Below are 18,422 nucleotides of genomic sequence, written 5' to 3'. Positions count from 1 at the left end.
ATCTGGATGACTTAAATCATCCTAACCTACTTATCCCACTAAGTTTCAGCATTCCTCAGATAAAAAAGAACTGAGGTATTTTCTAATATACACAGTTTAAGGTTACAACATGCTTAAATGAACTAATGTTTACAAACTCACAAATGGCCAACGTGAACAGCACTTTAAAGGTTATAAAATGTCTTAAACATTATCTCATTAAGAGGTACTCATTCCAGAGTGACGACTAACCAGGGCTTTAATATTATTCATGGTAAAACTGATACAACTTGGGAGAGGTGGTGGTAAGGAGAAAAGACTGAGAAATGTTTTTAAATTGCATAACAATGCTTGCTAACTTTATGTAAGCTCCTGTTACATGAAGGACGATCTACAAAGTCATTTCGGTGCATGACAACTTTGCAAGATTGTCTGTTATTTCCGGTTGCAAATGGAGAAAGTACAGAGCAGAGACTCAAAGAAGCACCTGAGATGATGCCAGGTGGCTGCCAGGATTAAAATTCACAGCCTGGTGCTTTCCTCTCTCCCATATATCAGACAGGTCCATAGCCTGCCCATTTAATCGATTGATTATCTGCTGGAAATCAGAATCTTAATTATAAGAGATTTGAGAGAAATGATAGAAAAAACTGGCTTTGGAATAGCCAAAAAAACCCATGCTTTCACAATGGTATGAAACTAGGAGTCAGTTACAAGAGGATAATTGCAAAGTTCGCAAATGTGTGGAAATTAAACAACATACTCCCGAACAAATGGGTCAAAGAAGAAATCAGAAAAGAAATAAAATATCTTGAGATAAAAGAAAATGGAAACACAACACAGCAAAACTTACAGGCTGCAGCGAGAGCAATCCTAAGAGGGAAGTTTATAGCTACCAACACTTACATTAAGAAAAAAGATCTCAAACAACCTACCTTTACACCTCAAGGAAGCAGAAAAAGAACGAACTAAGCCCAAAGTTAGAAGGAAGAAAAGATAAAGATCAGAACAGAAATAAGTTAACTAGGGACTACAAAGACAGTAAAAAAGGTGAAACTAAGAACAGATTTTTTTTTTAGAGAGATAAACATTATAGACGGACCTTTAGCTAGGCTTACCAAAAAGACGTGGACTAAAATAAAAGTATAAATTAATGAGGAGACATTACAACCGATCCCACAGAAATACAAGGGATAAGAGACTACCATGAACAACTGTATGCCAAAAATGGAACAGATTCCAGTTCCTGGAAACATACACGCTACCGGGATTGAGTCATGAAGAAACAGAAAATCTGAACAAACCAATTACTAGCAAAGGGATTGAATCAGTAATCAAAAACCTACCAACATAGAGAAGTCCAGGACAAAACGGCTTCACTAGTGAATTTTAAAGAAGAACTAATACCAGTCCTTCTCAAATTCTTCCCAAAAAACTGAAGAGGGGGGCACATGTCCTCATTTTATGAGGCAAGCATTACCTTGATACCAAAGCCAGACAAGGACTCTACAAGAAAAGAAAATTACAGGCCAATATCCCTGGATGAACACTGATGGAAAAATCTCAACAAAATACTAGCAAACTGAATCCAACAACACACTGAAAAGGATCATTCACCATGATCAGGTGGGGGTCATTCCAGGGATGCAAAGCATGTTTCAACATAGACGAATCAATGTGGGCCACATTAACAAGATGAAGGACAATGTTATGATCAATTCAAGAGATGCGGAAAAAGCATTTGACAAAATTCAGCCTCCTTTTATGATATAAAAACTCTCAGCAAACTGGTTACAGGGGCAACGTACCTCAATATAATAAAGTCCACACATGACAAGCCTGTAGCTAATGTCAGACTCAAGGATGAAAAGCTGAAAGCTTTCCTTTTAATATCAGAAACAAGACAAGGATGCCCACGCTCACCACTTTTATGCAACATAGTACTGGAAGTCCTAGGAGGAGCAATTAGCAAGAAATAAAGGGCATCGAAATTGGAAAGGAAGATGTAAAACTGTCTCTGATTGAAGATGACATCATATTATATGTAGAAAACTCTAAAGATTCCACCAAATAACTGTTAGAATAAATGATCTCAGTAAAGTTGCAGGATACAAAATCAGTATGCAAAAGTCAGTTGCATTCTAAACACCAACGATGAACTGTGAGAGAGAGAAATGCTTAATACTGTTAAAATGTCCATCCTCCCCAAAGCAATCTACAGATTCAATGCAATTTCTATCAAAATTCCAGTGGCATTTTTCACAGAAATAGACATTCTAAAATTTTCATAGAATCACAAAAGATTCCAAAAAGCCAACACAATCTTAAGAACAAAGCTAGAGGCATCACATGTCTGGATTTCCAACTATATTACAAAGCAACAGTAATCACAGCAGTGTGGTATCAGCATAAAAACAGAATAGAGAGGCACATGCATATGTGGTCAATTCATTTTCAACAAAGGAGCCAAGAATATACACTAGAGATAAGACAGTCCCTTCAGTGAATGATGTTGGGAAAATCACTGGACAGCCACATGCAAAAGAGAGAAACTGGACCCCTACGTTACATCATACAAAACAAATCAACTCCAAATGGATTAAACACTTGAACATCAGACCTGAAACCATAAAATTCCAAGAAGAAAACAGGTGGTAAGCTCCCTGATGTCAGTCTTCGCAATGATGTTTTCGATTTGACACCAAAAGCAAATAATCAACAAGCGGGACTACATCAACCTAAAAAGCTGCACAGCAAAGGAAACAATAAAATGAAAAATAGGAGAAAATATGTGCAACCTACCGAGTGGGAGAAAATATGTGCAAACCACATATGCAACACAGGGTTAATACCCAAAATACACAAGGCACTCATAAAACAGCAAAAGACAAAAACCAAAAAAATCCTATTTTATAATTTGCCTTTGTCGATTATACTTCAGTAAGCTGGAAAAAATAAAGTTATGAATAAACAACCTCCTAAAAGTGGAAAAGGCTGCCCAGCATAGGCCAAGTCTCAGTAGCGGTTCTCTCAGAAAGTTACTGTGATTTTACATGGCAAAAAACCCCACAAAAGTTTGTACTTACTTACTCTAAAAGGTCTTTTAAAGTGATATCGTCCCAAAAAGGTCCAGAAGCTCTAGGTGGCTTTCAAAATATTTGCTAAAAGTTTAATACATAATTCTCTAAGTGAAGATAATAGTCACAAGTAAATAACTATCCTGAAGGGACAGAATAACAACTAAAAATTCAATCAATTCCCAGACTTCAGGGAGTGCTTTACTTGTTTGGGGTCATGTGACATTTTGCTCTTGGTATGCCACTGCAAAACTAAGGACAGTATTGGGTTAGGATTTTTTGGCTTCTTCAAAATTACTTAGAATTGCTTAATGATATAAAAATCTAACTATCAAAATTACAAAATCACTTATTTAGGGATCCAAAGAAAACAGTCTCAATCCAGTGGTCTTAGAAGAATTCTTAAAACAAATGTTAAATAAGCTAGATTTTATACTGTTAAAAATGCACTTATCAGATACTGCAAAAAAAAAAAATACGGTCAAGGATTAGATAATAAACCACAAAAAAAGTCAGCATGCAGTTTTTTCTTCTTATCTTAATAAAACGTGTGTAGCCAAAGAAGTAGAGTAATTCAAAAAATCTGTGTAAGAATCTGGATGAAAATAAAGATGGGTTCCAAACAAAGAAGAAAATTGAAAATGAAACCTAGAAAGTGGTAGAAAATAAGCATGGGTGGCTACCAAAAAATATATATATAATGTTTTATATATATGTGTGTGTGTGTGTGTGTGTGTGTAAATAAAGTCCTTTGTAAGAATTCCATGATACTCAGATGCCACAGGGAAAGATTTAAAAATCTGCCTACAATTGTACCAATGTTAATCCAATGTTAATTTCTAGTAATAGTTTTGACAAATGTGCCACGGTTATGTAAGCTGTTACTAGGAGAAACTGGGCGAACAATATGTCAGAACTCTATGCGCTGTCATTGCAGCTTTTCTGTAAATTGAAAATTTTTCCAAACTAAGAAGTTAAATTAAAATCTGACTATATAAAAAATTAATAAGTTTCTTTAAAAAAATCCACGGACAATATCAAAATACAAATGACAATCTTCAATATGCAAAACCAGTAAGATGCAGACAAAAACAACCCAATAGAAAAATAAGCAAACATTTCACTAAGGAAACAAATGACCAATAAACATAAGGGAAGATGTTCAACCTCACTCAATTACAATATAAACAAATAAACTAATGAGGCAATTTGAAGAGATTTTGACACTACTTCTCAGAACTTACTCTCCAAAGACTTGCACAAGTACACCAAGATGTCTATATAAAGATATTCCCCCCAAAATGTTGCTTCAAACAGCTCCAAACCAAACAAGGACCAAATAAAACCTAAAGAGACTCTAAACGTACATTAGCGGGGGGATGAAGATGACAGAAATGTTGGTGCGTCACTTAGACACATACATACACAATAAAATACGAATAAGCAGTCATTGGAAAGAACAGCTATCTCAATCATGCTGTGTAATGACTATTTGATGGCACAGTCTCTATTCCAAACTGTCATAATTGAGAACTGTGTTTCAAAACGTTTTTTCATATGAAAAATATTGTATTTCAACAGAACATTAATACCCACACCAAGTGGGAAGATCTACTTGTCACAGTTTATTTCCGTTAATCAGCATCCATTGCATCCAGCACACTCAACTATTACATTTAATTTTAACTTCTGAGGAACTGGGAAGAAATATCCAGCTTTCAGAGAATTAGAGTCAACTGCCCAGAAGACACCTCTAGCACTTCTAAGTTAAGCCTATTACAGGAGGAAGATTTTGACTGACGTGACCAATTAAATTTAAACCGGGGTCTCTTGTAAGCCCACTGATTTAAATTAATTTCCTTGAATTATACATTTTTTGAAAAATAATCTTAATGTGTTCATCGAAGATTTGAAGGAGAAGTTAGGAGTACACATAGTACGTTATTTTAAGTTCCCCATGACAACGTTTTAGTGAGATTGTACATTCACCTTAGATTTAACACCACTCCTAACATAACTTGATCTAAACAAATCCCAACTAAAAATGAAACGGGAAGTTAAATGAATGTCTTTTATTTAAAACTCCCTTATCTGCACCAGTTTTAAAGAAAACAGCACTAAGATTGGAAGCATGGTTTGGATACATTTATCAATCCCAGATGTACTTACTGTAGGAAGATTATAGCTTAATTAAAGCCCTGGCAGGGTCAGTAATGTCCATATGCAAGATGTTTCCACAGAGTGTCACTTGGGTACAATCAATTAAAATGCACCGTGAATTGCTAAACGGAAAAATCCAAAACAAGAGTCTGTTGTCACACAAGGTTTTCACATGCATTAAGAGGTTAATTTATATTTTGTTCTGATGCATGCGTGTAACAGTAATATTTATATCAGATATTCATAGCTTACCTAGATGATTGATATCAATTTCTCTTCATAATATGACCAGCAAATAAAACACACAGTGGTTCTAATATAAAGAAATAACATGTGACAAGATTCCCTAAAACATTTCTATTTTGGACCTCACACGCTAAATTGCTTTTGCTGGCCCCTTCCACCTCTCAGCATGGTTGACAGACAAATTGATCGAAACATTGGAAAATAATATGCTTGCAAAATTTCTCTGGGTGAGTTTTCAGTCTTGAATTTTTCATACAAGAACGAAATGAAAGATTGCCCCCTTGGTCCTCCCTCCATTACGCGGCCCCATCGTATGTACTACAGAAACATACAATACTTCAAACAGCAGCAATACGGTGTAAACAAAATGTGTAACATTTGTCATGAAACACCCAAGCTGTGAGAAGTTAAGAGACTGGGTAGCAGGCATCTTTGCCCTGAGATTATGTTGTTCAATTATAATGAATTCATACATTTGAAGCTGCCTTAGGGCCTCTCATTAGACGTAGGGATGTTTATTACAGGAAAGATTGCCCGTATCATTTAAGAAGGAAGACGGCTGGGTGATTTGATTAGAAATGTTGACAGTTGAGGTGTGTAAAGAATGTCATTCACTCACATTTCCCAACTTCAATATTAGGATCCTGCATTTTTAATGGCTTCTCTAAAGCCCCTCTGAACTGCAGACATGGGGAACCAAGAGAAAACTTTCCGCAGAGTGTACCGCGCACGCTAATAGCATGACCTGATTTCCACACGACTTGTTACTCTTACGCGTAGATACCATTTCACAGGCAAAGAGATTAGGACAGAAACAACGTTCTAATCACTCAGCCACATGTAACCAAGGATGGAGAGAAAACGTACACGTCCTCCTGTATTCCACGAACAGACCTTGTCTACAGTTACGTGTCTGCCTCCACTGCCTGTTCTTCAGACAGCCCAGGCCCTGAGGCTCTTACAGAATTTTTAAATTAATGTCTATGGCATTACAGGACAGGCAGAGTCCTCATACGTTTAAATTTACACCTCATGAAAATTCTTATTAACTAAATTTTCCCCTCAATACTCGCAGGTCAAGAATCGATGAATAGTCAATTTTTTTCGGTCAAAATTAAACAAATCATAAAAAATGGCCTAATTTTCAGCGTTGCAGATTAGATTTCGTGGGTAATATCGGCCAGAGATGAGAAACAGAACTCATCACGCTGCACTAAGATAGTCTGCACTGCAGTGTTCTTATTTCACTTCATCAGCTTCACCAGTTTTGATAAGTCCACTACAGTATTTCACAAAATAACTTGGTTTGAAAACAGACTTCACAGGTCCCTGTCCTGACGCCCCAGAATGTGAGGTAACCCTAGGAGGAGGCACGGGCAGGTGGGCCTGGCTGTGCCGGAACATTTGGTAACTTCAAGCACCTCACCTGAAACCACAGGTGCCAAGACCTACAGAACGCTGCACCGACACAAGCCACAGGAACAAGGGTGTTTGATGGATTTCTGTTTTTAAACCAAAATCTTAGCTCAGAATAGGAAGGAACAGGACGGCCCTTTGTCCCTACTCAAAACCTTTGATTCCTGTTGTATTTGGACTCCGGCTTAACTAGGAGTCGATGACCGTAAGCCCAACGCCAACCCTCCAAAGCGGCACAGAACATGTGGCGCGGCAGAGCTGCCGCTACATGTGGGCACGTGGAGGGTGATGGGCCGCGGGGGACGAAGGCAGCCTGGTAAAAAGAAAGGGCATCATCCTTTCCGAGAAGGGAGGCGTGCTTTAGCTTAAGCTCTGTGGTCAGCTGTTACTCACCACTGACAGTGAGCCGTGTTTAAGCAGGCAAGGGATGAGACGAGCGCTCTCGTAACAGTATCAAAAGGGAAAAAACACAGATGTCTGTGTGACCGTTTCGTTTCCTTTTAAAGCAAAAAGTAACTTACACCCTGCATACACACCTCAGTCGTGACTCCTCCGAGGACACCTGTGTCCCTGTCGAGAACAGGTCCTCCCAGGGCACCTGGCCTGCCTACAGTGGCGCTGCCCAGGACAGAACGCTCATTCAGCCTGAACCTAAGAATACTTCTGATCAATGTTCAGTCCCTCCTGTCCCCTCCCCCAATGTACGGAGACCAGTAAGCAGAGGGGTGTCTCATCAACGTGTCCACGAGCCGAAGTTGTTAGCTCTCAGCCCAAAGTAATGGTTCTTAGGTGGCCGAGACCGCAGACGACAGGAAGGTAGCACAAAACTTACTGGGTGAAGAGTACAGAAGGGTGAGGTTCGTCATGGAGCCAGACAGCATCACCACGTCCGAACCCTGCAAAGCAAGCAGAGCATAACCCGCCAGAGATAGTTAAGAGGCAGAGCTGGACTCGGGCCCAGCAGCCCGACTCTGACGCTCTGATCTCACTCCATGAGCTGCACGTGTGAGAAGACATCACCAAGGCCTGTCTCACGCCATAACAGCGCGATACAAAGCTAAGTGCAAAATGACCTATAAAACATTGACGATATTTTCTAAGGCAAGAAACGGTGGAAACATGCTGAAAACCTGGATTCCAGGAATCTACTCTGAGCAACAGAATATGAAGAGGACTGGGTGGAGCTGCTGCAGCTCTAGAAGGGAGAGCGGGGTTCTCTGAAGGTAGGAAGTGGGAAGGCACAGCTGGTGACTTCAGTCACGAGGCAGGATGAAGAGCCAGCAGAGGTGGCTGGGAGAGCCGGGGGCCAGCCCGTCACCTTGCTCCGGAAGGCCCACCGCTCCAGACCCACGGGGGAGCACCCAACGAGGAGGCCGAGGCCGCTCCGAGAAATCATCCCCTGGGGGCTCATGGTCACAGTGGACTTGGAAAGAGACTTTTTTTTTTTAACAGTCTGTAAGAATTGGTCACCAATGGCAAATTTCTATAATGTCTCCCAAGCATCACAAAAGTTCTAAAGTTTTTGGGTTTTTTAAAAATATAATATAATCAAGTTTTGGACCAAGGGCAATTTTTTTTTTTTTTTTTAAACATAGAGCAGAACACAGTAGAAATTCTTTGGTGTGATTCTTTGGAAATGTCAGATTCTTCCCTGCCTCTCAAATCCTAGGACATCTGTCCCTGCGCAGGGCCCCCTGAGTCCTCAAATCCCAGGACATCTGTCCCCTGCAGTGGTACCTGAGACCTCCTAACAAGGAGGAATGACAAGAAAAAGCAGCCCCAAAGCCTCGGGACATCCCTACTGGCCTGATTTATAAACCTACTCGCTGTTCAGGACAGTACCAAAATGGTACTTCAAATTGTGGAAATAACACTATAATCACAGTTCTAAAAAACAAAACAAAACAACAACAACAAAACCCTTAAATGAACGCAAGAAACCCAGAGGACACAATGCCAAGTTTCATCTCTCAGGTTCAAAATCTAAAATTAAAGCAAAGCTTAAGGGGACATCGACACAGAACAACGGGCCGGTGCTTCCCGGCGCATTCCTGACTTCTCTATTTCTAAATGGTTGAGTTGCATTCAAAGCAGGAGTCTAACTCTCTAAGTCGTTTATTCTGTTTCAATGTGCCTTAAAGTGCAACACTGTTTAATACCTGAGAAAAGCTACCATGTGGAACAGTAGCATTCTTAAGTTAGGAGTGACAAATCCGAGAAAACCTCTACAGTTTGGCTCCCATATCTCTGAATTGGTATTTCAATGACAGATGTTTGTGGCGGCAAAAACCCCTGTCAGAACAAAATTAGGTGATCTATCATTCTAAGATATGGTCTTCATATACTGTTTACTTGAAGATATCACTTGCCTCAAGCCAATTTTGACCAAGAACATTTTGTGATATGGAAGTGATTTGTATATCATCATTTTTGTGATAAATGTAGCTCCTGAACACAAAATAACCTACCATTCCACAGTATTACAGTTAAAACTCCTACACCAGTAAATCTGCACTCGTGCTTTTATTACTACTAAGATACTGTACCTAGACTCCAGTAGATTTTTTTTTCCTTGAATAAGGTTGCCACTTGCCTGCCTTTTGGACTGGGTATAGGATTTCTAATCCACTATCAAGGCCCCCTAAACCCCACCCTCTCCCCAGCTCCTGAAGCTTCTTAGGGACACAGTGCCTTCCTGGAGGGCTCTTAGGGCCCTCGGTGGCAACCGCCGAGCCACCACTGCTTGCTGGCAGGCGGGCGTCTGGGTGAACAAAGCCATTCGTTATCTAGAGAGCCCTCCCCCGGGCTCAGGGTGGGGATATGGGGTGCGGGTGGGCAGATGGCTAGGAGCAGTCATTCTTGCGGAGATAGCACTGTCCCTCCGGGTGGCTGTGAAACGAGGCGGTGACAAGCCTGTACTCCAAACACACACAGGGTGGATAGGGCTGGAGGGTGTCAGTGAGGGTCAGAGGAGGCTGAAGCTCAAAGAAAGGCACTTGTTTCTGATGAAAAAGGAAACCAGAGCAGCTCTGCTTATCCTTTTTCCAGGTTTCTAAAACCGAAACACCCAAAAGCATGTACTGCCACACTGGGCCAAGGGTTCCGGACACAAGCTTGGGTGAAGCGAAAGCTATTGGCACCATTTATAACAGTTACACTTGCCCGCCAGGCACAGGGGGATGGCCCTTCCCTGGTACTGATCACCAATGACGACGGATGACTCAACTTGGCACTCAGTCTAGCTGCCCCCAAACCCAAGAGCCCTGCTGCAGCCGCTTGCAGGGATGTCAGTCCTGGTGTTGGGCACCCAGGCCCCAGAGCGCCCCAGTCACCCACCCAGCAAGGGCGTGCACGACTGTGCTGTGTGCTGGAAGGGCAGCTCACCACCACCGCAACGCCAGATTTACCCAAATATTGGCTAAGTAGCCTATTTCCCAAGAGCAACAGATAATATAGGAAAAAAAAAAAAAAACCAATGGATTTTTTCATGCCTTATATCCTCAAATCTATGATGGCCTCCAAGATGCCTCCACACGTGGGTATGAACTACGGAGCTGCGGCTCCTGTGTCATCCCTGCCCGCCGTCTCAAATTGAGGCTTGAGTGCAGAGTCAGGACACATGTACGTCACGTGCAAGATGCACGTCATCCTGCGAGGAACTTGGGGCTTCAGGGGGAGAAAGGGGCATGCATGGCCCTTGCCCTTGCAGAATTCAGCTGGCCAAGAGACAGCGCTGCCAGCTCTTCCGAAACCTGAGCGTGGACATCAGGTAAGTAGTCACAGACAGTCACGGGTGTGAGTGGAAGAGCCTGGGGGACCCCCGTACCATGGAATACCAACACCTAGTGAGGCTTCTTGGTGGTCCTTCTAGGTGTTAGGCATTCCAAGAGGCAGAGGGGAGACAGGAAAGCATTTCAGAAGGGGACTGGGTAAGCCAAAGCAAGGAGATGAAAGTGAACGAGTGAGTGAACATACAGAGGGGGGGAGCAGGGCGCCGGCAGAGGGGACGGGCAGTGGCCATGATGAGGAGTGAGAAGGGCCGAAGCGCGGCAAGAAGACAGGTGCGAGCCAGGACCAGGGCACGACTGACTGGACAGAGGGATGTGGACAGAAGAGCACTCAGAGGCCAAGGCAAGAGCAGAGCGGGACACGGGCTGCAGCTCCAGGGCCAGCAGAAGCGGGGGTGGGGCCGTGATGCCCCCTCACAAGTCAGCAGCTGTTGCACAGCAACCGCCCCAAACCCAGCGACCTGAGAACCGCGATGCCGGCCCCTGCTCCTCCAGCCAGCGGCGTGAGCTGGGCGGTCCCGGTGGCCTTGCCCGGGGTGACACATGGCGGCAGAAGCCGGCAAACACCCTGGGGCAGGCAGCCCAACCAGGAGGACCCTCCCTCCCACCCGGCTCGGCAGCCGAGCCTCTGTTCCCCGCCAGCCAGTCTCCCGCCTCGGCGCTGGCGCGGCTCCTCCCCTGGCAGCCTCAGCGCTCCTAGAAGTTTCCAGCAGAAGCTGCACAGCCCCGGAAGCCCAGCTCCAACAGCCACACTCCACAGGCCGGCCCAGACCCCAGGGGTGGATCGACAGAGGTGAGAGCAGACACAGCAGGTCCCAAACTGCTCTCCTTAGAGAGGTCGGCTTGCAGGGCTAGCCCTCGGCTGGCATCAGGGCCCTCGGATTTGGGGAGGGTGGCCACCATTCCCTGAACAGAGTGCCTCACTGTGCCTGAACGCTCCGAACAAACCACGTGGCTTCTCACATGGCATTCACAAACCTCGTGAACGCCACTGGCCGCCCAGGGGTCTGGAGTTTGGGTATGTGCTACGCAGGGGGTGCCGACGTGCCCAGCCCCCATTAAAAATGCCAGGTGGCGAGTCTCTAAAGAGCTTCCCCGGTAGACAACAGTTCACACGTGTTGCCACAGCTTGCGACTGCAGGAAGCCACTGTACCACGCGACTCCGATGGAAGAGGACTCTTGGAAGCCTGCGCTCCCTTCCGCCAGACCCGGCCCTCAATGCCTTTTCCCTTTTGTTTTGTTTGTTTGTTTGTTTGTTTGTTTGCGGGGGGTTTGTTTGTGTCCCTTCCCTGTAGTAAATCACAGCCGTGGATATGACCCCGTGCTGAGTCCCATAAGTCCTCCCGGTGATCCCAATACAGAGGTGAGGCGACATCACCCTGCAAAGTGGTATGAGAACAGGAGAGGGAAGGATGCCTGTGGCCCTCACGTGACATCTGCCCCAGTTCCTGAGCAAGGGGCACTGACAGGGCTGCTCATCAGGGGCCAAAGAAAGGGGGAGAGGCCGGGGGAAGGAGACCACTACCAGAGGGTGGCAGCCCCTCTGAGACCCAGGGCGTAGGAAGCCAGGAGGAGAAAAGGGTCGCAAGGCACCAGAGCCAGGCGCTCCCACCACTAAGGCCAAGCACAAAGATAATCCAAGAACTCAAGGAGCAGCAGTAGTGTGTCTACCCTTTAAGATCTGGGGCTAAAGAATCAGACCTGCACCCCTGCTGCTTGCTGTTCCATTCAGCCAACAGGACTTTCCCTTCCCTCCCACTCCCAGCACCCAGTCACCCTCGCAGGAGGCAGGGGCTCCCAAGCTCACCCCACACACCGCTGAAGGCGGGCAGAGCAAAGCAGGGCCTGGGGGCCTGTGTTCTCACCCCCCCACGCCCCCCAGCCCTGGAGAGCTGACCTTAATGGGCAGCCTGACAGCAGGAGAGCTAGAGAGCGAGCCGAGCTGGGCCCCCAAGAGGGTCTGTGAAATGTCACCTGCGACAGATCTCAGACCTCAGCCTAGCCCACCTGGGGCACGGATCAGGGCCCCTCCCAGACGGGGCCCCCCAACCTCAATGCACCAGGGCCCAAATCTGGCCAAAGAGCACCAGGTGTTCCAGGGACTCGGGGCTTTCTGGATGGGGACACATCAACACTCTGCACCTCCGGGTGAACCATTTCAAATCAACATTCGGTCGTGACAGCGTTTTAGGATCTCACATCAGAACCCCAGTCCACGGGGAGACAGGCACGCACAGGGTCACGCCTCCCCGCAGCATTCAGATGTTCTCAGGGCTGTGACAGAAGTACACAGGCTCATCAGGTAGGAATTTATGCCACACTCTGCACGTGGCATCTGACACAGGTGCACATTACACACAGTAATTAGGAATATGTCTACCACATGCAAGACAAGAAATTACAGTTGTGCGTGACAACTTCTAAATTTCACTATTTTACAGTTATTTTCAATATATTTTTCTTTCAGCCATATGACATGAACAGTTGAAACATACAGTAGCATATTCGTCATTCAACAACACCGATCAGAGAGGCTGCGAGGTCCACACACCAGTGTTACATTTTTCTAACACAGCTACCACGTATTATTCAAAGTGATGCTTTCATGGCCTTGTAGATCAGTTCAGAGGGTAGACTGTGTCTTTCACTATATTTTTTTTTTAACTGTCTTCTACCTGTCAGGAGCTCAAGGTACCTATCATTCTTTAGACTCCACACACAAGGAGATGACTCCTTGCTCTCAGCCCCCCTGCTGCTCTGCACCGTTCCGTTTCCACACTGGGCCCAACGGAACCTCACGGGCAGTGAGCCAGGTTTCCGTCTGCCCCACCCAGCCCCACCCGCGCATTTTTATAGCCGGAACCTGTCCAGGGGCTGCTCTGTATCTTCCTAAGGTGGCAGAATGTTATGCTGTTTCATAAAGGATCCTTCCTCTTCCCCCCACCGCCCCAACAGACAGCTTTCATCTATTGGGGGAAAGAAGGGGCAGCCTTTGGATGAGGGGAAAGCCCATCATGGGACAGTCCCCAGCTCTGCGCCCGAGGAAGAGACCCCTTGGGGAGGGGCCACAAGGGGAGGTTGCAGGGGGCCGAGCAGGGCAGCAAGGCGGGCTTCCCAGAAGCAGGACAGCAACAGAGAGCGGAACTCAGGAGCCGACAGTGCAGGAGGAGAGAGAAATGGGCAGCGGGGGGGGGGGGGGGGCGTGGAGAGGAAAGAGAAGAGGAAAAAGCCAAGGGAGGAAGAAGAGATGGACCAGATAGGAACGAAGGCTCCTGGTTACCGCTTACTGCAAGGACACACCCCCCAGCCCCACTCAGCAGCGCCAACGCCAACAAGGCCGAACCCCGCCCAGCCCGCCCACCATTTCACTGCTTCTGGCCCTTCTCGAATACAGACGGTGGCAGACAGCAAAGACAGACAAAGGATCAAGATTTCACCTTCTGCTGGACACACGGTGCGCAGAGCAGAGGGGAAAGTTCTCAATTACTGGGCATTTAAACCACTGAAACAGTCCATTCCCACCAGCACAGGGATGATTCATTCTCATAATGATCAAACTGAGGCCCTGTAAGAACCAGAAGGGGCTTGTGAATCAAGGATTCAATCATGTTCAGGGCACTTTTTTTTTTTTTTGCGGTACGCGAGCCTCTCACTGCTGTGGCCTCTCCCGTTGCGGAGCGCAGGCTCTGGATGCGCAGGCTCAGTGGCCATGGCTCACGGGCCCAGCCGCTCCGCGGCATGTGGGATCCTCCCGGACCGGGGCACGAGCCCGTGTCCCCTGCATCGGCAGGCGGCCTCCCAACCACTGCGCCACCAGGGAAGCCCTTTGTTCAGGGTACTTTTAAGGTTAAGTATATTTAACTGTATTGCAGTGCTCCAAAAATTAGCAACCCATGACTGACAGAACTACTCTCCATCAACCAGCATGATCCGTCGTCTGACCTTGCCTGCAAGCAGGACGGTAAAGACCTGACAAGAGGAATTCTGTACAATTCACAGCATCAAATTCTTGTAGTTTTCAAAAAAACTTAATTTCCACAACACAGCTTATCATTAAAAAAAAATGGTTTCTTACGACAGTAAAGAATTTTTAAACATACTCAGGAGATGAAACTCTACAGAGTGTGTGGGTGCAGGGGACAGCGAGTGGGACCTGAGGGCCCAGCACTGGCCAGGGAGAGCCAGGAGCTCCAGGGAACCACAGGGCCTCTGCCTCTGGACACCAACAGGCTCTGCTTCCAGCCCCAGGACCAGTGACGGGCACGGCAAGCCGGGCGAGCCAAGCCCCGCATCCTGACCACACCAGAACCAAAGAGCCGCGCTACACCGTGCATCCCAGTGCCTGGGACCCGCACACCACCGTGGCCACTCAAGTATTTGAAGGACGGGTGGCTGAGGACCTTTATGTATCGAGCACAGTTTTAACTGAGTGCACCTGTGTTAAAATATTGAGAGACTGGTGTTAACTTCATTTCTCCCAAAATATTGCGAGACTGGTGTTAACTTCATTTCTACAAGGTGACCCAGAAGAAGCTGTATGGCTAGCTCCCTCAGGGTCACAGAGCTGGTAAGTGGCCGAGTCAGGACTGGCTCAGCCCTGTCTCCTGAGACTCTAGGTCCATTGTTACTGCCTATCCCAGCCAGAGTCTCCGTCACCAAGTAAGATTCGTAAAGCAGACCTATTCCTATCCATAACAGGAAAGCAAAGCTTCTACTACCGCTGTCAGAAGAGAAGAGCTAACACCCAGCTGCCTGACCCACGAAGCAACTGCTTTCAAGATTAAGAATTTTACATCTGTCACGAAAACGCCCATCACATTTAATGTAGTTACTCCAGGAAGCTCCATCTCTTTGCTATGTGCCCTCTGATAATAAACCACATCATCCCACGTTGCTGTACACAGGAAAACAGGGCTGTGGCGTCCCTTCTCCATCCAACACCGAAGCCGAAGATGAGTGAGGGTGAGCGGTGTCAAGAAGGGCTGGAGCGGCATTCCCAAACAAACACCGTTAAAGCCAGCACTTTTCTTTCTTTTAATTCTGTATCAAGAGACTCATGAGACGCTTAGAACTTAAGCAGTAGGGTTCAGAGGGGAACGGCGGCAGAGCATCCTGAAGGATTTTGGTCATGAATGGTGTATCATTTTCTACAACGAGTCCTGCTCCAGTGATAAAATACTTTATTCACCCCTGCCATTCCCAGCCAGAGCGAGCGCGCCTCAGTCCACAGCCAGCAGTCACCATGCGCTTGCTGGCCTTTTATTTGCACGCCAAGCTGCTCTGAGAAGACTTGGTCTCTCCTTATTTTGTTGGAGGGTCCCTATTACACAGCTCATTACGAGTGTCCCTAACTCTTAGACAACTCTTAGTTGACGACGTGGAGTTGACAACGTGGCTAATGAAGTATAAACCTTCAACAGCAAGTCATTTACTAGTCCTGGGCGCTGCATTTCTAATGGAAGAAGTTTTAATCATAAGGAAATGTAATCATTTATGTTAAGCAACCCGTGGACCTGGTCAATGTAGCACAAACACCCATTAAGCAAAAATTATGACAATAAGGAGACAGAATGGTAACGCTGCAGACATAGCAGTTTATGCTCTTTGCAGAATCGAACAAACGTTGTCTTGATAAAACTGAAGTAAACCTTCCCTGCACATAATTCTATGCTTTAGAGTAGATTCCATGTCCTCACAGGAAGCTGGGACTTGTGCCATCACACAACAGACAAGGTATTATCGTTAACACCCGCATCTATAAAACCGTGAGAACGGCAAGGTGTGGCATCTGGCAAACTGCTGAAGTCCTTCGAGCCAGTGCCCCTGCACCCGCAGAAACCCCTGTGACCCCACTGGGGGGTAGGGTGCTGGGCTGGCATAGAATCGGTGATGTACAAGCAGCCTCTGTGCCCCTCACGTGGGATCCAATGCGGCAGAGTGGGCCCTGCTGGGCACAGCAAAGCCAAGGTCAAAATAACCAGCTGTGCTGAGGCCGATGCCCCACCTTCTTGCTGTCTCACCCACTTTCACCTCAGTCGACCTCAGTGCTGTCTGCACTGAGAGAGCTAATTCCAAAGGAGACATTCCCCGCCTGGGACTGTCCCCATCAAGACAGCCTGGTTCCCCCTCTCTTCCACAGCAAAGGAGGGCTTCATAACGCAGTACGGAGAGACGCAATGAGAGACAATGAACTTAACAGGAGAATCACCGTTCGAGGACAGCAGAGAGACACCCCAGGAGTCTTTAAAAATACGAAGTCGCTGATTGGACAGAGACATTTAAAGGACGCCTTTCCCGCCCTCCTCCCTGGGCAGAAAGCACGAGTGGGCTCCCGTCAGCTCCCTTCCGACGCAATGCGATGCAGCTCGATGGGGCACAGCAAGAAGGAAAAAATTCTATTTACAGAAGTCAGCTTTTAAAAATGTCTGAAAACACCTGTTTCTAAGAAGAAATGCCGCCTGAGTATTCTGGGTTAGTCTCGTACTGAGACGCTCTCAGTGAAATTCAGTAGCAGCAACACAAACAAAGAGAATCGAGAGAGAGATTTTAGCTCCAACAATATTGCGCTTTAATGGCTGAAGGAAATAATCTGTCAACAGGCTACAATAAAAGATGGTCAACTGATGAATGTGTCACCAGTTAACTGCTTAATAATTTATGTACCTGTATTGAACTTTAGCACTCAGTTGGCAGGACACGTAGAATCTCAGATAATTTAACGTGATGTGTCTAAGTTCTGTGCACACAGTAGGCACTCTGCTGCAATAACGAAGAGAAAAAGAATGAGAGTCAGAAAGCAGCCTACGACTGGCTTTGCAGAAAAGGGTCCAGACGTATAATAAGCTAAGCCACTAATAGAGATCACAAAAGAGACTAAAGAAAGTTTATCAGTGTTTGTAGATGACACGTTAGGAGACGTCCATTCACCCACTGGGAAATGCACTGCTACCCTGCAATCCAGCACAGATCCACATAATACAGCCGGCTGTATCCTAAAACATGCTTCCATCATAGTATGACTAGGAAATTAACAGGTGTTTTCCTTTTTCAAAATAATAAAGCATATTTCATAAGATTTTCTGTATTCTACACACATCTTCCAAGTTCAAAGATAAATTCCTTAAACTATCTCAACATATATTTAAACGATCCTTGTTCTTACATAAAGACGTGCGCATCAGGCCCTGAAAGTGCCCACTGCAAGGTTCACTGGTGTTGGTCAAGAACGCCCGGGTTCTCCTATCAGGATGATTAATGAAGGCACCTTTTTCACAGAATGTCAGACTCTGCCTTTTTAACAACTGACCTTTCATAGAATACTACTGAACTCATAATTCCACTTTTGTTCAGTTTCTTATTAGTGGAGTTAAAATTAATACTTAGGGGAATGATGGCCAGGGTGATGCACAGTAAATCTCCGAGCACGTCAGCCTTCCATGCGGACGGTCCGAGGAACAGCCGCTGCATCTGTCTACTTCTGCAGCATGAGGATCCTGCTAAGATTCTGTGTCCTTTCAAAAGACAAATTAAGGGCAGTCTGCAGACCTCTTTTGAGAACAAAGGTGTTTACTTTGAGAAAGACTTTAAAAGTTTGTCGTTTTTTTTTTTAAAGGACCTAATAAAATTGCTAATTTCAATCATAAATTTGAAAGAATTTACTCTTATTCAGTTTTCTGAAACATTCCTGATGACTAAGATGATATATGGCACAACATACTCTATAACCCACATTCATCTCTTAGAAGTGACAATTTA

The 18,422-nt window shown here is 45.6% G+C and overlaps 1 protein-coding gene across 8 annotated transcripts in view; it reads right to left on the bottom strand.

The window, feature by feature from the left end:
• MGMT (O-6-methylguanine-DNA methyltransferase) overlaps positions 1 to 18,422 on the bottom strand; it is a 285,152-nt gene that overhangs the window by 182,339 nt on the left and 84,391 nt on the right. The gene's annotated exons all lie outside the window — the stretch shown is intronic.

This window comes from Delphinapterus leucas, chromosome 16 (assembly GCF_059928025.1).
Source record: "Delphinapterus leucas isolate spDelLeu-1000000601 "Yukka" chromosome 16, BTC_Dleu_Yukka2, whole genome shotgun sequence".
Classification (NCBI taxonomy): Eukaryota; Metazoa; Chordata; class Mammalia; order Artiodactyla; family Monodontidae; genus Delphinapterus; species Delphinapterus leucas.
This window is presented reverse-complemented; position numbering and strand designations above follow the sequence as displayed.